This window comes from Hypanus sabinus, chromosome 7, assembly GCF_030144855.1.
Source record: "Hypanus sabinus isolate sHypSab1 chromosome 7, sHypSab1.hap1, whole genome shotgun sequence".
Lineage (NCBI taxonomy): Eukaryota > Metazoa > Chordata > Chondrichthyes > Myliobatiformes > Dasyatidae > Hypanus > Hypanus sabinus.
In genome coordinates this window covers 151,454,028-151,469,754 of record NC_082712.1, presented here as the reverse complement: position 1 = coordinate 151,469,754, position 15,727 = coordinate 151,454,028, and the positions used below count along the sequence as shown (strand labels likewise).

The following is a 15,727-nucleotide window of genomic DNA, read 5'->3' as shown; positions in this document are numbered from 1 at the left end:
CTCTATGTTAATGAACACGAGTTGCTTGAATGAAAGAAGCCAGGATGAGTTAATAGCATGAGAACAAAAGATTAAAGAGTTTATCTGTTTCTCTATGCTTGTGGAACTCATATTTTGGGGTACCTTTCACTCAGTTCTTTGGACTTGGCCTAGCTAGACAGAGATTCACGATTGGTGCCTAGAAACCAGGGTAATTTCATGAGCGAGTCAGAATTTGCAGTTCTCCCTATCACAGCAACAATCGAGTGGTGACTGAGAATTTGTAGTATTTTGTATGGTTTATCTGTACTTTCTATTTTTATGATAATAAATTAGGCTTTAGTTACTTTGTTGTTCTTATATACCTGTTACCACATCTCCTGGACATTCGAATAGTTTGGGTCTGGCAAACCAGCCCATTACACTCATTCCGAAATATACCATTTCAGTTTGATAATTGAACTCTGTTGTGCTTGCCTTACCTTATAATGAGTGTTTCAGAGAGTACTTATCCTATAATGGGAAGGTTAGGGCAGAGAAAGACGAGCTAATCTCCTATCTGTTTTTCAGTCTCTACTAAAGCCCAGTAGCACACAAGAAATTCTTTCTCAAATCCAGTGTATCTGGTGGCAGCATCAGGAAGCTGTGGTGACCAGAAACCCAGAGACATATTCATTCACTTATTATTCTGCCACAGGCTCCAGACAGCCACATAATATTTAACAGAAGATTGCAGTTCAACAAGGAGGCCTCTTGACAAGGATACATGGGGTAAGGCCATGGTGACAGTACCCCAGATCATCCTAACTGAATCAGTTCATACATATTGTGGTGAACTACATATACCTGTCTGGACACGCCCCCCCCCCCCCCGACTGCTCCTGTGGCTCCTCCCATGGACCCCGGTATAAAGGCGATTGGAGACACCACCCGGCCTCAATCTCCAGGATGCAGAGTGGTGGTTAATTGCTGCTTGTTCTTTCTTCCAGCCAATAAAAGCCTATATCTCGCCTCACATCTCCGAGTGTTGTTGATGGTGCATCACATGTTCTAAAAGAAATGTTGGGAGTCTTCCAAATTCCAAAGATAGGTGAGCTGTTGGGCAAGGATAGCATTGGGTGCTGATGCAGCTACTGGGCTGAATCCTGTAATTCGGTGGTAGTGTAGTTACGGATAGTGATCTCACTGGTAGTAGGGACAGCCACGGCATCTGATTTTGTTCATTTGCATTTCACTGTTCTTCTTTAACTAATGGAGGGTGAGCCTTGATTACATTGCTTTCATCTACATCTGAATCCTCATCATATCAGGTAATCATCATATCATCCCAAAGTATCTGGGTCCCAATATTGCTATAGGACCATATATCAGACATTTACAGTTCCACTATCATTCAGCTATGCTGCATATGGTGCCTTTGCATTACCATAGACAATCTATAAGCCATGGCAGTCTGTTTCGTCTTGGAGCATTCAGTGTGCTCCTGCGCCACTTTTACTGTTTCACTTAAAATAGTGTTCTGAGAACCCAACTCACATTGGGGTCACTTGTTTCCCTGACAGAACTCAGTTTTAACACTATGCAACTGCTGCAATGCAATCTTAGAGACCCACCCTACTTAAGGCAGAGAATCCCTCCTAGAGGGAAAAGCCACATTGTTAAGGCATTATGATACTACACATGGAAGCTTAACGTCAAACAATCCAGCAAATACCTTCTTCCAACATCTGCGAAGTCCCCATTTACTCAGAGTATTAGCCAGCACTCCAAAACTCATGGAGGTATCCGTCCCTCTGGGGACCTGATATGTCTTGAATACTGCTCAACTTGCTTGTCCACATCCACATTTTCCTGGACCTTAGTCACTTCACCAAAGTGTAATAGATTGGGTTGATCAGACCCAAATTATCTGAGTATCTAGGAGATGGAGCAACAAGTGTACAAGCACAACAAAGTAACCTTAATGTAAGCTTAATTTATTATCATAAAATAGATAGATCACACAAATAAATCAAAAAATACTTCACAGGAAATTACAAAGAGTTCAGAAAATCATGAAGATTTCTGGACTCATAATTCTTAACCACTACATGATTGCTGCTGTCGGAGTATCTCTGATTTCCGACTCGGTCATAAAACCACACCTTGGTCTCAGCCATTGTTCGCAATTTAGACCCTGGCTGAGGTCCAAAGAAAACCTCAAAAAGCAGATCAATGTATACACAAGTTTCACAAAGTATAGAGACTAACTTTTTGATCTTTTGCTCTCATTCCATTGACACAGCCTGTTTTTTTTCCCCAAACACATCCTGTGCTCATTAACACAGCATTCAGCATAATCTCATAAATCAATTGGACATTTTATTGGTCACTCTTTGTTCTTAAGTCTCACAGTGTCCAGACACACTGCATTCCTTGGGCTTACTAAGTACATTAAAGTTTACAGATAGACAATAAGCCCCAATCTAGGTAGCCCCAATTTAGTGGTTACATGTTGTGACGTCATTCACTTATATCTGGACACACAACATTCATTGGGGTTACAAAGTACACTAAAGTTTGCACATCAGCAATAAGCTCAAATCCAGCAATCAAACCCGTTGCTTACTCTACAGACCTCATGTTGTACAAGATCAGAAAAAGTGATGTTGACCTAGACCTGACGCTCATTCATGCAAGGGTTTACAAAATCTAATATGCTACTCTAGTGCATACACTGTATTTCAGTGTAGAGGTCTTTGTTTGAAGTGTTGGTACTCTGTCCTGGACCCCACAGTAAGTAGCCAACATAAGATCTGAGAATAAGAACAGGTACCCTTCAGCCCCATGAGTTCTCTGCAAAATTGCATAAATCAGGCAATTGCAAGGACTTAAGAAGAACCTTTGGGTTTCCACAACCATGCAGATAAAGGCAGGAGTTCCAAATTCCTATCAATGATAACTGTAAATAATTCCCAGGAAAATCCAGGGCATTCTGCTTTACCTCACTGTTCTGCATTCTAGTTAAGACACTGAACAGGAAGCCAGTCTTGAGCAACACACCCAAATTATGGAATGAATTCAGCAACTCAGGCAACATCTGTGGAGTGGAATAAGCAGTCGCTGTTGCATGCTGAGGCCTTTCTTCAGCACAGTGTAGCAAATATATAGGCTTGATGAAAGGTCTCAGCCTAAGTCATTGACTATTTATTCCCTTCCATAGATGCTGCCTGACATGTCGAGTTTTACCAGCATTTTGTGTGTATTGCTCAGGATTTCCAATATCTGCAGCATCTCCTGTGTTTAGGGACGCAAGACTTATCCATTCCCAAAGGTCCCAAAGGTCCATAAGACCACTTTTATTTCCTCAGAATTGAATCAACCTAAAGAGAGGAGAGAATGCTTACAGGCAAGAAACTTAGTTGATTTTGCCCATATAAGACCATAATAAGACATAGGTACAGAATTAGGACATTCAGGTCATCGAGTCTGCTCATCATGGTTGATTTATTATTCCACTCAACCCCATTCTCATGCTTTCTTCCATAACCTTTGACACCCTTACTAAACAAGAACCTATCAACCTTCTTTTTTAATATACCCAATGACTTGGCCCCCACAGCCATCTGTGGCAATGAAATCCACAGATTCATCTTGCTCAGCACAACAAATTGCTCCTCAGTTCTGTTCTAAGGGGGTGTCCCTTTATTTGAAGGCTATGCCCTCTGGCCCTAGATGCCCCTTCTATTGGAAACATCCCCTGAACATTCATCCTGTTTAAGCCTTTCAATAGTCAATAGGTTTCAAAGAAATACCCCTCATTCATTTGAACTCCAACAAGTACAGGCCCAGAACCATCATGCATGCCTCAAACATTAATCATTTCATTCCAGGAATCATTCTTGAGAACCTCTTCTGGACCTTCTCCAATGCCAGCACATCATCTCTTAGATAAGGGACCAAAAACTGCTCACAGTACTCCAAGTGCAGTCTGACCAATGCCTTATAAAGACTCAGAATCACCTTCTAGTTCTCTGGAAATGAATACAAAAATTGCATTTGCCTTCCTTTACCACTGACTCAACTTGAAAATATCATCTGCAGTCTGTAAATAAGAAGAAAGCGTAGGCTGCAGGGGAACTGGGATTTGCAAAAGCAGGATTAGGTTTGAAGATGTAGCCATCATCAATGGTTTCACTCACACTCTCAGCATGGGCATCCCAGTGTTGCCAAGTACTTGTTCCTCTCATGCATACATAGGAAAGAGGACTGACTGTGCTTGTTTTCCTCTGGTTAGATGTGTATCCTATAATGGACTGAGTGCTGGGTCAGTGAGTGCTTCATGAATGCTGTTTGACCTGCTAAGCTCCTCTTGCATTTTATGTGAGTTATTTTGTATATGTTCCTTTAATAAATATATCTGAATCATTTGCACTAAAAGCAAGTACTATATAGTATAGTATAGTATTTTTTTCAGAGATACAGTGGAAAGTTAGGTGAAATTTAGGAGTCTGACCTTTGAAATTGGACGCATTTCCACCTTTTAAAAAATGCAAATCATGCACAAAGCTCATGTACATGTTTTAACACAATAATGAACATTTCTAGTTACAATGCTGACTGTTATCAAACAGATGGGCATTTCTTGGCAAGATTGTCTCTAATGTAGCTGATATTTGCCAGTGTCATTCACAAATGTAATGCCATCATCCAAGTGCGTGACATTCACCTTTGTCAAACTGACAGAGATTGAAGCAATACTTTGTGACCTATGTCTTTTGCTTTTAACTCCCAAGAAAATAGGGAGTAAATCATGCCACTGTTATTAAGGAGAGTGAATCCACTAGACCCTACTTGGCACTGATGCGTAGCCACGTGCATCTGCCTGCCTGAAATTTTAATGCTCTGCATATTTCACACATCATTACCGGATCTCACAATACTCAATGCAGATATGCACAGCAAAGATATACTGTATGCTGCGATTTCTGCAGGGTGTTCAGACCAGCCTTGCATGACATACAGTTCAATATGCTTCAACAATCACATTGCGAAGGTAGAAGGGTGGAGTGGAGAAGTAAGATAGTTTGCATCTCTTTTTCTCTTTTCCTTCCACTTCTGTAGTGGAGAGTATAATTTTAAAGTTGTGACTAGTCTTTGAAACTTTCTAATAAGAAAGACATGGCTTTTCTTTAGCTCAGAGGCTTGTGGAGCTTAGAGCATTGGGGTATTCAAAGATCAGCTTTTAGAATTGATTGATGGCTACGGGGAACTGGCAAGAAGAGGCAATGAGGCCTGGAGAAGATGAAGCATCATCTTTTTGAATGGTGACCCATGTTACCATTTTCTTGTGTTATTACATTTCTATGATCTTTCCAGTCAGTTGTTATTGGGAACTGGATAGGTCATGTTCTCGAACATTCATCACGGTAGAAGCTCTTCTAGCTAAGTTTCCTTCAGAATTTCTCAAGATTTTTTTTCCTAATTTTGTGTTTCTTTTTTCCATGAGTGGAGTTCCTAGATTGGTCGTTAGGACTACACACAGCAATTATTTCATACGCCAAGTAATGGTGCAATCTGATATCTGGGCACTTGTGTACCACATGCCAGTCCTTATCTAAAGCACTGATGTAGCTTATCTATTCCTTGCATGATCCCAACAGTTGCAAAAAGCATAGCCAGTGTTTTTATTTTAATGCTGATTTATGAAGGAAACAGCAGCCAGAGAAAATCCTGGCATTGCTGTGAGCCAGACTCTGCTGTCAAAACACATATATTGCAGAAAATCTTTCTTTCCAGCTCATCAAAAATATAAACATTCAAAGCAAAACTCTAAGCATTCCTTACTGCATTTTCCATCACTCTTCAGACTATCCTCCTCAAACTTCACTTCTTTTACTGCTTTCCTATCTCAGACCATGTCCTGTTTTACGTCTCCTTCTTAGGCAGTTCCTCAGGATCAACATTGACTTGTTTCTAAGTCTGGGTTTGTGGATTCTGAGCTGAAGGATATAGTTGATGCACCATCAATAACTCTCGGAGATGTGAGGCGAGATATCGGCTTTTAATGGCTGGGAAAAAGAACAAGCAGTAATTGACCACCACACTACATCCTGGAGACTGAGGCCGGGGCGGTGTCTCCAATCGCCTTTATACTGGGGTTCGTGGGTGGAGCCACAGGAGCAGTCAGCGGGGGGGGGGGGGGTGAGCGTGTCCATTCAGGTATATGTAGTTCACCACAATGGTCATGTGGGAAGCATAGCCTTTCCTTTTCCACAGATAGGAAAGGAGTTTCATTTCTACTGCTGTTGGTGTTGACCTTGAGGGTCCCGCCAATCCAGATGCTCCTTTTACACTTTATTCAGCTTTCTTATTATTCTACTGCAGTAGATTGTGTAATGATTTAGTCTCTATGAACATCATGGAAAAAGCATTTTTCACTATGTCTTGGTATATGTGACAATAAAAATAAACTAGGACCAAGACCAATATTGCTGGGAGGTGGAAGTAGTCTGTGTGAGATTTCCTTCAGCACATGGTGGTCGTTGCATATCAGCAATCATGGGAGCATCTCAGAGTAAATTCTTGCTCCAGGAGAGCAAGTTCTGCTGAATGCTCACAAATAAAGGTAGGCACATGCGTGGGTGCTACCTATCATGTCATGACAGGTGCTACCTGTCGTGTGCATTTATTTGTTCACACACACACACATCCTGTTTTCCCTGGTGGACAGAGCGTAGGTGTTCAGCGAAACAGTATCCCAGTCTGCATCGGGTGACCTGTCTGCGTCTGCGTCTGTGTCGGGTAACCTGTGAGTCAGTTGTTGTGACATACTGCGTCCGGTGCTCTCGGTGTGGCCTTCTATATATTGGTGAAACCCGACGCAGACTGGGAGACCGTTTCGCTGAGCACCTACGCTCGGTCTGCCAGAAAAAGCAGGATCTCCCAGTGGCCATACTGTTTAATTCCATGTCCCATTCCCATTCTGATATGTCTATCCATGGCCTCCTCTATTGTCAAGATGAAGCCACACTCAGGTTGGAGGAACAACACCTTATATACTGGCTGGGTAGCCTCCAACCTGATGGCATGAACATTGACTTCTCTAACTTCCGTTAATGCCCCTCCTCCCTTTTTTACCCCATCCCTGATATATTTAGTTTTCTCCTCCTTTTTTCCTCTCTCTTTCTGCCCATCACTCTGCCTGTTCTCCATCTCACTCTGGTGCTCCCCTCCCCCTTTCTTTCTCCCTAGGCCTCCCGTCCCATGATCCTTTCCCTTCTCCAGCTCTGTATCCCTTTTGCCAATCACCCTTACAGCTCTCAGCTTCACCTCATCCCCTCCGCTCTTCTCCTATCATTTCGCATTTTCCCCTGCCCCTCCTACTTTAAAATCTCTTATTATCTTTCCTTTCAGTTAGTCCTGATGAAGGGTCTCAGCCCAAAACGTCGACAGTGCTTCTCCCTATAGATGCTGCCTGGCCTGCTGCATTCCACCAGCATTTTGTGTGTGGCGCATTTGGTGTATTGTGGGCAACTCTGGCCACCATACTATGGAAAGAATATGATGAAACTATTGACTGTGCAGAAAAGATTCACAGGAATGCTGTCTGGTCCGGAGTGCTTGAGTGATGAGAAGCTGTGCTGGTGTTAGGTTTGCTGATCGTGAAGTGCTAAACTCAAACAAAAACCTTAAGCCCTTTCCAATATACATAGCCAGGAGTACCGCTACTAAAGAGAATTAGAATCAGAATCAGGTTTAATCTCATTGGCATACTTTGTGAAATTTGTTGAACAAGATTATCCTGTAACTACCCAATCTTCAAAGACTAGTTCACTTCCCTGTTTATTCTCCATGAAAGGTTTAGCTGGAAATACCCACTATTTGAGCAGTGGGTTCCCTCTCCCTATCAAGACAAAGATACTTCAAAGTAATTTGCACATGGTCCCTTTACCTTCAGTGGGACATGTTTAAATGCAAACTGTTGTTAAACATATTTTAATCTCACAGAGGATGTTTATCTTACAAAAGACTTCCAAGTTACAAACTATTTCTAAATTACAAAGGATTCCATAACACAGGTATAATTCCTGTATCGATGATGCAGCCAAACCAGTCATCCATTGCAGAAATGGAAGTCAAATGAATTGTCAGTGTTTAATCTGACGAGTATGTGGATTGAATTGAATTTTGGTTTATTGTCATTTCGAAACCACAACTGCAATGCAGTTAAAAAGTGAAACAACGTTCCTCCAGAATGATATCACAAAAGCACACGACAAAACAGACTACACCAGAAAATCCACATAACGTTTGTCAATCCCCAAATCCAGAGTCTGAAGAGGTTGCTGCATATTAATATCACGCTACCATTTTAGCGTGTTTTCCAGAAGGGAGCTCCAAATCCACCAGACAAAACAAGACTACCCAGACACACCAAGTCAGGAGACCAACTCTACCACCCAACAAACCAAAAACTAAAGCTACAAGACCTACACAAAATCACATAGTTACAACATATTGTTACTACAGTAAATACTATAATATAGTATAATATAATATACTATATATATGTACATATTATACTATAATATAGTTATAATACCATAATTGATTAAAAAAACAGACCATGGGCACAGTAAAAATAGCCCAAAGATGTTAAAAGACTATACATTCGAAAGAAACCACCACACAGTTTCCACAAGTCCTCAGGGTCCCGATAGACTTGTCATCCCACTCAGGCAGCTGACGGAAATACCCCTGCTATGGGCTTCCATAGCGCCGCCGAACTCAGCCTCGCAGATGCAGCACACAATGAGAGCGCTGCCGGATAGGAAAGTTGTAGAGGGTCAAATGCAGTCAAATGTGATATATGTCGAAAGCCATGTTAGCCATTGACAAGTTGAACTGAAGGGACTGTTTCCAGAATGCAGAACTGTATTATTATATGTTCACCACCTGGCCTTCACAGACTTCTGTAATAGAGAATTTTATGGTTTCAACACCTTTTTAAATGAAGACCTTTCTTAGTTGTAAATGTTAGTGAGGGACAAAAAGTCATGCCAAATTTTTTCAGCCTCCAAACAGGTATTGATGTGCTATCTTACCATTGAATCTATGTGGTTAGACCAGGACAGACTGTTGATGATATTCATTCCTAGGAGCTTGAAGTTCTCAACCCCCTTGATGGCAGCACCATTGATACAATCAGGAGCATGTGCACTGCTCCCCTTTCTGGTCAATAATCAGCTTTTTTATTTTGCTGACATCGAGGGCAAGGTTATATTTATTACACATTCCACTAGACTCTTTATCTTCTTCCTATACTTCTCAGTGCTAATTATCTTGAGACTGTGATCACTTGATGTGATCCCCAAAGCCTGGAGAGATATGCAGCCAAATTATATTTTTCAATATAATCACTCCTGATTGTTCTAAACTCTTGTAAATACAGTCCGGATAGACTAATTTCTTCTCATGTGACAGTCCTCCCCATTAAAAAGATTCAATTATTTCTACTTTATGCTTTCTATCTGTCAACTAATTTGGCAGTATGGGGTTCCTATACCATATACTTTCATTTTGCATAGTTACTGCTCATATGAGACTTTATTAAAGACATTCTGGAAATGCACATACATTCTCTTTCCTAATCTATTTTATCAATTACCCTCTCAAAAAACTCTGGAAAGTTTGTCAATTGCAGTTTTCCATTTGTTACTCATAATGTTCTTTGTAATAGACTCTAGTATTCTCCTTGCTACTGGTGCTTGAGCTAATCAGTTTGTTGTTCCACCTTTTTCGCAATTGGTTAGAATAAATTTCCGTGTCTGTAAGCTACAGTCAATTACATATAGAATTTTGGAAGAAGACAAATATTGCAGACAAGGTTTTCATGGCTACCACTTTAAGTGTTCTTGGATGCAAATTATTGGCCGTCTGGCTTTAAGTCACTTTCATCTTTTCAATTTTCTTTAACTCCTCTATTTCTTTGCATCATAATTCCCTTGCATTTCTGGGAAGTTATTTGTGTTCTTTTCCAGGAAGACAGAAAAACTTGTTTTATTGCTTTGCAATTTCTTTGATCCCCATCATAAATTCTCTGATTTATGATTGTAACGAAACTACATTTGTCTTTGTTAATCCAGTGCTTTTTCAGAATCATAATCAGAGTCAGGTTTAATATCACTGGACTACATCGTGAAATTTGTTGTTTTGTGGCAGCAGTACATTGCAATTAATAATAAGAAAAATTATGTTACAGTAAGAAATATGTAAATAATTAAAACATTAAATTAATTAAATTGTTCAAAAAGAGAGAAAAAAATTAAAATAGTGAAGTAGAGCACATGAGTTCAATTTCCATTCAGAAATCTGATGGCAGAGGGGAAGAAGCTGTTCCTAAAACATTGAGTATTGTATCTGTCTTCAGGTTCACATGCCTCCAGCTTGATGGAAGCAATAAGAAGAGGTGCAAGGTCCTGCAAGGTGGGGGTTTTTAATGATGGATGCCTTTTTAGGCATCACTTTTTGAAGTCCTCGATGTGGGGAGGGTAGTGTCCATGATGGAGCTGAGTTAGAAATTTCTACAGCTTTTTCCAATCCTTTGCAGTGGCCCCTCCGTACCAGATAGTAATCAACCAGCTGGAATGCTCTTCATGGTATATCTATAGGAATTTGTGAGTCTTTGATGACACAGCAAGTCTCCTCAAACTCCTAATGAAATGTAGCCACTGTCATTTCTGCTTTGTAATTGCATCAATATATTGGGACCAGGATAGATCTTCGGAGATGTTGACACCAAGGATGTTGAAATTGCTCATTCTTTCCACTGCTGTTCCTGCGAAGATGTGTTCCCTCAGCTTCTCTTTCCTGAAGTCCACAATCAATTCCTTGGTCTTACTGATGTTGAGAACAAGGGTGTTGTTGCAATACCACTCAACCAGCTGATCTACCTCATCCTTGTACGCTTCCTCTTCACCATCTGAAATTCTGCCAACAATAATTGTGTCATTGTCAAATTTATAGATGGCATTTAAGCTGTGCCAAGCCAGACAAATTGTGAGTGTAGAGAGAGTTGAGCATGCATCCTTGAATTGCGCCAGTGCTGATTGTCAGCGGCAAGGAAATGTTATTTTCTATATGCACTGATTGTGTTCTTCTGATGAGGATCCAATTGTTGAGGGAAGGAGTACTGCAGCCCAACTTTTGGAGTCTGTTGATTAGTTCTGATGCTGTTCAATGTTGAGCTGCAATCAATAATATACAGCAGTCTAACCTAGGTATTGCTATTGTCCAGTTGATCAAAGGCAGAGCAGATAGCCAGTGACAGCTGTAGATCTGCTGTGGCAATTGGCAAATTGCAGCAGGCACAGGTTCTTGCTCTAGCAGGAGTTGATTTGGCCAAGCACTGTAGATGTGAGTGCCAGTGGGTGGCAGTTTCTGATGCAGCTCATGCTGCACGTCTTGGGCTATGGTATGATTGCTGCCCGTTTTAAGCAAGTGGGAACCTCCAAATGCAGCAGTGAAAGATTAAAAGATGTCCTTGAACATGCCTGCCAGTTGGCTGGCACAGGTTTTCGGTTCCGCACGCTGGTACATTATTATGGCCTGATTCCTTGTGATTGTTCACCCTCTTGAAAGATGTTCTGACATCAGGAACATCGCAGTCATTCATGATGTTAGATTTCATCTCGTATGAAGTAATGGCCTGCAAACTGCCAGAGGTGACACGTATTTGATTCCATTTCTGATTTCAATTGGAATTGTGTTTTTTTGCTCTTAAAATAGACTCTGTAGGTAGTACCTGGACTTCTGTATAGTTCTGAATCACTTGTCTTCAATGCCGCAGATCTAACCCTCAGCAGATCACAAATCTCCTCATTCATACATGCTTTTGGTTTGGGAATGTTCCATATACAGTATTCTTGAAGGCACACATTCATCCACATAAGTCTTGAAGTCAGTGACACATCTGGTGTATTCATTCAGACTCAAAGTTCAATCCATGAATATTGTCTAGTCCACTGACTCAAAGCAGTCTCATGAATGCTCCTCTGTCTCCTGTGACCATACCTTCTTGGTCCTCACTACTGGTGTTGTGCACTTCAGTCTCTGCCTGTATGCTGAAAGTATGAATACAGTCAGATAGAAACATAGAAACATAGAAAACTTACAGCACAATAGAGGCCCTTCAGCCCACAATGCTGTGCTAAACATGTACTTACTTTAGAAATTACCCAGGATTACCCATAGCCCTCTATTTTTCTAAGATCCATGTCCCTTTCCAGGAATCTCTTAAAAGACCCTATCATATCCACCTCCACCACTGTCACCAGCAGCCCATTCTATGCAGTCACCACTTTCTGCATAAAAAAACTTAATCCTGACATCTCCTCTGTACCTACTTACAAGCACCTTAAAACTGTGCCCTCTCGTGTTAGCTAGTTCAGCCTTAGGGAAAAAGCCTCTGACTATCCACATGATCAATGCCTCTCAACATCTTATACACCTCTATCAGGTCACCTGTCATCCTCCACTATTCCAAGGAGAAATAAGGCATGCTCCCCAATCCAGGCAACATCCTTGTAAATCTCCTCTGCACCCTTTCTATAGTTTCCATTTCCTTCCTGTAGTGAGGTGACCAGAAATGAGCACAGTACTCCAAGTGGGATCTGACCAGGTCCTATATAGCTGTAACATATAGATGATCGGAATTTCCAAATTGCAGGATGGGATGAAGTGGTAAAACATTTCTGATGGTGTTTTAACAGTGGTCAAGCACATTGGCTCGATATCACAGCTGATATGTTGATGGTAGTTGTTCAGAAACTTCTTCAACATGGCCATTTTTACATACTTTTAGAAGCTTTTACAATATGCTTTTATGATCCTTGCAAATATATTATTGTATTTCCCAATGTTTACTCTCTAAATCAATCTCCTAATTTTTGTTTTAATTCTAACCTACTTCTAGTCTTCAAGATTGCTAATTTTTTTTCTGCTTGTTGAAATGAAGCTGCTTTGACTTTGCTGTCCTTTAACTTTCTTCATTGGCCGTGGTTGCGTCACTCTCCTTTTGCATTTTTTTGCATTAAAAAAAGAATGTATAACAATTACATTTCATACAGTCCTCCATTACCTTCCTTTGAAGATCCCCACTTGTTTATAGCCAACCCACTTTTTATTCCTTTGCAGTTTCCTTTGTTTAGTTTTATGACTCCAGTTTATGTTTGAACTTCTTAACAAAGAATTCTGACATGTTGTGGTCACCCTTCTCTGAAGGAACTCAATCAATAAGGTTATTAGCTAATCCCCCCCCCCCATTGCATTATAACTTTTGACCTTCCGCACATGCTCCCCTCCCCCCCATGACCGATGTCCTGCCCAACTTTCCCCCATTGTTAGATCAATGAATAGATGATAGGCTTACTTTCAACTATAGGTCTAAATGCTCCAGCATTCCTGAGTAGAAAAAATAATAACTCACCCAGGGATAACTTTGAAGATATGTATTTTTCAGATGGTTCTACAACTGGAATAGTTGTAGAGTTTATTAAGTGCCCCTAATATATCTGCCTCTACTACCTTCCCTGCCTTGGTGTTCCATGCACCCACCACTTTCTGTGTAAAGAACCTACCTCTGACACCCCCCTTAAACTTTCCTTCAGTCTCCTTAAAATTATGCCCTCTTGGATTAGCCGTATTTACCCTGGTAAAAGGCCTCTGGCTATCCACTCCATCCATGCCTCTTTTCATCTTGAACACCTCTATGAAGTCACCTCTCACCATCTTTTGCTTCAAAGAGAAAAGCACTAGCTTGCTCAAACTATCCTTATAAGACATGCTCTCCAATCCGAACAGTTTCCTGGTAAATGTCCTCTGTAACCTCTCAAATGCTTCCACATCCTTCCTATAATGAGGTGGCCAGAAATGAACACGATATTCCAAGTGTGATCTAACTAGGGTTTTATAGAGCTGCAATATTACCACACAGCTATTAAACTCAAATATTGAATTCAAGAGCTGCAATACATATTGGAATATGCAATGTGAATAGCTGTTCATCAGTTGCATCAATGATCTGCCCAAGAGAAATTGTGGAACTAAAATGTAGCTCTTTTTAAACAGCTAATCCTGGGCCATAGAGAGTACAAATCCACTTTCTACAACAACTGAAGCTGTTAGCCTATGCCAGTACTGGATATAATTTACCAGCGTCAACATGCACCTCCTCATCAGATCTTTGCCAGCATTGAGGATGCAGCATTTCTACTAATTGAAGGTGAATTAGAGAAGCCAGTGATAGGACTGAAGCTGAGGAGCCAACAAGACAGCAGGTGAGTGGTGATGTTGGTGGAATAATCTTTAGAGTTAGAGTCTTGAAGCAATAACACAACACACATGATGTGTAGATCTACTTGGAGGATGATGGGAATGGAAAGTTTGGTGTCCAGAACATTAGGTGTACTGAATCACACTGGAATTTGCTTTGGAGAAAATTAATCACACAAGCTAGCAGCATCATTTCTACTGTAAAGTTTGTCAATGATTCCGAAAGATTCCAGATTCTACCCATTATTGATGGAAATAATTTGCAATTTTATATGAAACTATCTCTTCCACAGGGATGTCTTCTTCACATTCCAGAATTAGCCTGCTTACTTTATGACATGATTGCCATTTCATAGCAGCTTATTACATTATCATCATGACCAGGATCCTGATAAGTCTTGATGTAGTGCATGACCTAAAATGCTGACAATTCCTTTCTTCCAACAGATATTTCTTGACTCACTGAGTTCTTCTGGCAGTTTTTCTTTTCTCAAGATTCTATCTTTTGCAGTCTCTTGTGTTTGCAAAGATATTAGGATTGTCAACCATAAGACTGGGCTTTTAGGAGTTGTCAAAGTGAAAAGGCCATGTAGAAAATTTCAAAGGGAATTTTAGAGCTTTGGTTCATGGCCATAAAAATAATGGTTTCTAATGTTGGAGGGATTAAGTTTGAAAATAAACAAAATCAAACAGGACAGATAATTGCATCTCCTGGAATTAGAGTCTTGTAGAGATATAGCAGAGAAACAAGCCTTCAGACTGCCATGTCCATACAAACCATCAATTACTATTTCCTACATTAATCCTATTTTTTTAATTCTCCCCTTAGTGTTCCTCAGAATCAGTGTTCCTCAGATTCACACACTGAGAGCAACTTACAAAGGCCAATTACTTTAATAGGAAGCATGGTACCTGGGAGAACACCAGAGCATCCTGTGGAAACGCATGCAAGTCCTTGAGAGAAAATGCAAAGTCTACACAAATAGCAACCAAGCTTGGGAATGAACCCATGTCTCTGGTACAGTGAGGCAGTTGCTCTTTCAGCTACTCTATGGTGCCACAGGGAGTTGAGAAATAAGTACAGGTCAGGGATCAAGGATCAACTTTATTTACCACATACAGTTACATATATTGAGAATTTGCTGTGGTACGTTGATAAGTGCATGGCATGCAACAAAAATAATTAAACAATTATAAAGAATAAAGAATTACATAAAATGAACTCTGAGGTTAAAGTACTGATATAGAATAACATCTTCATAAATTCCAGCATGTATTTACAATGTAAAGAACGCTATGAAAAGTGGTTTAATGAGTTTACAGTGCAGGGTAGTGACTGAGGTAACAGAATAGGTTGGGGGTAGGGTCTAACTAGAATGCTTCATCAGATTAACTGCCTGGGGACAGAAATTTTTAAAGTGGTGTGAAGATTTTG

At 40.5% G+C, this 15,727-nt stretch overlaps 1 protein-coding gene across 1 annotated transcript in view; it reads left to right on the top strand.

The window, feature by feature from the left end:
• The window catches only part of lrrc4ca (leucine rich repeat containing 4C, genome duplicate a), a 1,033,148-nt gene that overhangs the window by 650,308 nt on the left and 367,113 nt on the right, over positions 1-15,727 (top strand). Inside the window, exon 11 of the mRNA XM_059975961.1 lies at positions 14,089-14,297. The gene's annotated coding sequence lies outside the window, so the exon portion shown is untranslated. The remainder of the gene's footprint in view (positions 1-14,088; positions 14,298-15,727) is intronic.